The sequence below is a fragment of the Oryza sativa genome, chromosome 7 (genome assembly GCF_034140825.1).
Source record: "Oryza sativa Japonica Group chromosome 7, ASM3414082v1".
Classification (NCBI taxonomy): domain Eukaryota; kingdom Viridiplantae; phylum Streptophyta; class Magnoliopsida; order Poales; family Poaceae; genus Oryza; species Oryza sativa.
This window is the reverse complement of record NC_089041.1, coordinates 5,799,861-5,804,461: the sequence shown is the minus strand read 5'-3', so window position 1 is coordinate 5,804,461 and position 4,601 is coordinate 5,799,861. Positions and strand designations below refer to the sequence as shown.

The window sequence follows — 4,601 nt, the reverse complement described above, 5'->3', positions numbered from 1 at the left end:
AAGTTTAGTTCTTGTAACTGTAGAAAGGAAGAAAACAACGAAGTGGCACTGATAAAAATGAAAGGCAGGTGTTTAGTTATTTATAACTGATATGAATAAGTGGTAGGTTGGTGAATGCTTTTTTTTCCCTGAGAGTTATGGTCACCTTTTACATTCACCACCTGTTGGTTTGAGAAATCATCAATCATATTTATAATTTACTCCTCTGTTCAATAACTTATGAAATTTGAGACATGTCCGTTGTGTGTTTCTGCAGTTCTGGTTTTTTTTTATTCACACGATTCGATGGTTTCAAGATTATAATTATTTGATACTATTTCGTACCAGGAATAAAAATTTGTTCCAGAAGACAAAAGACCTAGACATCAAACATGAATTGACCACGACATGATAAGTTGTTCTTATGTGTAAACCAAAATGTTCATATCTGTCCACTTCTCTGATTGAAAACATTCGCAATATTGATATACTTCGTCCATCCCAAAATAAATTAACTTTTGTATACAAATCTAGACATAGGTTATGTTCAAATTCATATATAAAAGTTGGTGTTAGATTTGACTAGTTCAAGGGGTCAATGATAATCACATATGCACATGTATTGCACACATTCCCTTTTTTTCTGAAATGATTATCATGTATTACCAACATTATTCCTCTTTTTCCGTCAAAATAAAAACATTATTCCTCTTTTCTGTTATCATGGCATCGTATTTTTTCCCCAAATTTTGTCACATCCTAATGACACCCCCCTCCCCTTATATTTTTTGAAGAGGAAGACTTTCATGATTGTTCTGTTCTAATATTAGTCTCTTCCTTGGGGGATCCTATGTGAGAAAATATAGATGTTTTACAATGGTTTCTCTTTCTAGTAGAATAAGAAACTCTATTAAACAAGGTGTGGAACAAGTTCAAATGAAGTGCTGTAGGTGCATGAGCATACTGTCCGGAAGTACTTGCTCATTTTGGTTTTGTGAGCTCACAGAGAATCTGATCATTTCTTCTTCATCACAAATGACAGAACTTACAGGCTCTTCACCTCTCTACTAAAGTTAGTGTCGGTGCTGCTATCTTAGTTTCTGAAAAGCCCACACCTCAGCTCTTTCGAGGAATTTATATACTTCTACTATTCTGGCTATATGTAAAAGAGTTAATCCATACAGAGTTAGAACGCACGGGTTTATGTGCTGGTGCTCAACCAATCTAAACTCTACATGTGGGACTATTATTGCTCGGCTGGGTTGTTACATTGAGTCTCCTCTAATCCTCCTCGATGTACCTCATTCCTACATTATGGCATTCATGTTCACTATTCACATTTTCACATCTCCTAGAGCCATTCCACCTTTGTGGTAAGCTGATGCACTACTGTATAAACTTCTAACCTCTGATTTCTTTCACTACTGATCGAGCATGTAATGGAATAAGAGATTTTTTACGGTCCTTGAGGGAAGGAGGTACCATATCCTGACCGTCAATTTCGTGCGATCCAACGGCCTGGATGGTATCGGTACCCGCGTCTCCCCGAGGGCGGTACCGAATGCATTTCATGGGTGGAAGGGTAAGGTGGTAATTTCGCAATAACACCCAACCCAGCGATCTCCCCGGCTCCTCGCCTCTCTCGAACGCCGATTTCCCCTTCTCTCTCACCGACAACCGCCTAAGAACAGATGCTGCCGGGCGCCGGCTTCCATCTCCTCCTTTCGCGTTCGAGCGCGGACGCCGATGCCGTTGGCTGCCGTCTCCTCCGCTCCTCCGCATCCTATGGCACCCTCCCCCTCCCCATCCCTAGCGCCTCCACTCCTGCCACCTCGTCGCCAGATCCGGCCGCCCCCGTGGTCAAGGGCGCCAGATGCCGACGAGCTCCGCAGGGAGGACCGGGGGGAGGGTAAGGGGTTGTGTTGGCCTCGGTTCGGTGATGCTGCTCCTCACCAACCATATCCTCAGCGCTACCGGGACTGTGCGATCCGATTGTCCGCCCCCTCGCCTTCCTAGGATGGTTGCGGTGCCCCCATGAGGCCCTGACCCACCGAGTTTCTTCCTCTGGTCATAGACTCTCCACGGCCGAGTTCATCATCTACGTTTTCCCTTCCTCTTCCTGTTAAGGTCACTAGGTCAGTAAAATTATCCCAATACCACAGCTGTAGACAAGACTGAACCATTGGGTCGATTCTATATGGGGACATTTCAAATTGAATGTGTAATAATTCTTGATAGTAAATGTTTTATGTGTTAAACGTATGTGCATTATAGTTGCATGTCGCATACTCACAAAACATGAAGAGATATATGGATTGTAGTTGTATTTATCATATCACAAGAGTAAATGGAAAATGTGGGTTAGATATAATCTTGATATATCTTCAGTTAGAATTTCATTTGCATATCTTCAGTTAGGGGACTATTATAGGACCTGAAAACAGGTAAGCAATTTGGCACTACACTTAATTAGTTAAGATTTTTCCAGCTGCTAATATATATCCTGTGTATAGATATGAATTACGAATTGCTAGCTATTCATTTGCATGTTTGCAGATGAACTGCACACTATTTGTCAATTCATGTGTGTGCATGGAAATTGTATCTTAGTTGAATAGAACTTCTCTTGTTTATTTTGCACTCAAGGCGTTCGACGGAATGCCCATGGTATAATTACTGACTGTCTTATAGGTATATAATTAACGGTCTCATCGTTTCTTGGCATTGTCAGAAACGACATGCTGGCCTCTCAAATTCTAGATTAGTTTCTGTTCTCTCAATAAAAATGTTTCAGCTATGTTTAGGCATGAGAAGTTTTATTTCTGACTTGTGCAGTTTTTTTCTCTCTCTGTTCAGCAGAAAAGGAAAGGCATGCAGACAATCCATTGTGGCACAGGCTCACAGCTGATCCTAGATGATCAAAATTGAAGAATATTTGCATGTGGCCAGTAACTCTCTTTTGTATGCTTATCTGAGGCTTAGGCCTGTCAGTATGTAACATTATGTAATTTGAAACTATGTAATCTCAGTACATAATTGATCTGTACTTGTCGTGTTGTTTAGTCTTGGAGTTGGTTGTGTTATTTTGTGTCTGGATGTGATTATGACTTTATGACTGATTGCTTATAAACTACCTGTCGTGAATGTTCACAAGTACTGGCGAGGTTCTGCCAAATTTTTTAATTAAAATTTGACAGCTTTTAACCGATCATATTAGGACCAACGTTAACTAACATAAGCGTTGATCGATGATCTTTCTTACCTAAGAAACACCGATATGAACTGATTATCTCCTTCTATTCAGTATTAAATTCCTATGCAGCATGGGCTGCTTGCATGCATTTATTTTATGGTCTGTTTAAAACGGTATTGTTCCATACATCTGATTTTATGGGCAAACTGGCAAAGTTAAAGCACCTTCGATACATCAAACTAGGAGAGATGTTAGAAGACTATCAGGTCCGACAAGCAAAAGGTTACACAGTAAGTGCCTCTGTAAACTAGTTATCAAGGACCTAGAGAATATTGAGAATGAAGAAGAAGCCAAGAATGCGAAGCTGGAGGAAAAACGGCATCTCGGCTCATTATCTCTAGAATGGTCAGAGGATGATGGCACCAACAGCAGAGAAGATTGTTCAATCATTCTTGATAACCTTGAGCCAAATTCTATTCTGAAGAACCTAAAGATTTCAGGTTATGTTGGTGCTAAAATCCCATACTGGATTGCAAAAGCCTCAGTGAATAATCTTATCAGCCTAGATTTGGGAGGTTGTAAAAATTGGAAGAAACTGCCATCTCTTGCAGAATTCCTACTGCTCAAGCATCTTCGATTGGACAACCTTCAGCTTCCTTCAGAATTCCTACTGCTCAACCAACTTCGCGCGACGGCGGCGGAGACGGCGGCGGCGGGCTCGATGCGCGACGGCAACCTTCAGAATTCCTACTGCTCAAGCATCTTCGCGCGACCGCGGCGGCAGGCTCGATGCGCGACGGCCCCGGTGGACGGCGGCGGCGCGACAACCTCGATGCGACGGCGGCGCGACGGCCTCGATGCGACGGCGGCACGATGGCCTCGATGGGCGGCGGCGCGACAACCTCGATGTGACGGCAGCGCGACGACCACGATGGGCGACGGCGGCGCGACGATCTTGATGGGTGACGGCGGCGCGACGGCCTCGATGCGACGATGGCACGGCGCAGACAGCCGGCATGGACGACCTGATACAGCAGAAGGAAGAGAGGAGAGCTTATTTTTGTTTGCCCGATCATACCCCTGTTAAACCAACGGTTAGATTAGATTGGTACCTTATGGTGCCTCGTACCTCATAGTACCTCGTGGTATCTCCTCAAGGATAGAAAAGATGCTCATGAAAGAAATATATGGTAGTCTGGATCACAGTAGTTTTCTAGTTATCTACTCTTGGATCTTATATATATGTTGGTAGGAGGTAAGGAGCATTGTGTGAAGTTCATTTCTGTCGACATATTTCAAGTCATAATACCGAAATATTTCAGTACAGAAAAAATAAAAAAAAAGCATATGGTCCATCCAGTCTAGGCATTGATGGATCTGACAATGAAATTACTAAAGATCGTTAATGAAAATTCATTAGTATAATATA

The 4,601-nt window shown here is 42.5% G+C and overlaps 1 long non-coding RNA gene across 2 annotated transcripts; it reads left to right on the top strand.

Moving 5' to 3' along the window:
- Positions 1–1,614: 1,614 nt before the first annotated feature.
- On the top strand, positions 1,615–3,041 carry LOC9268206 (uncharacterized). Of its 2 annotated transcripts, none has more exons than XR_001547339.3 (2): positions 1,615–2,114; positions 2,839–3,041. It is a non-coding gene; the product is annotated as an uncharacterized lncRNA (long non-coding RNA). The 2 variants fall into 2 exon arrangements; XR_010742506.1 differs by having other exon boundaries at positions 2,836–3,041.
- The last annotated feature ends 1,560 nt before the right edge of the window (positions 3,042–4,601 follow it).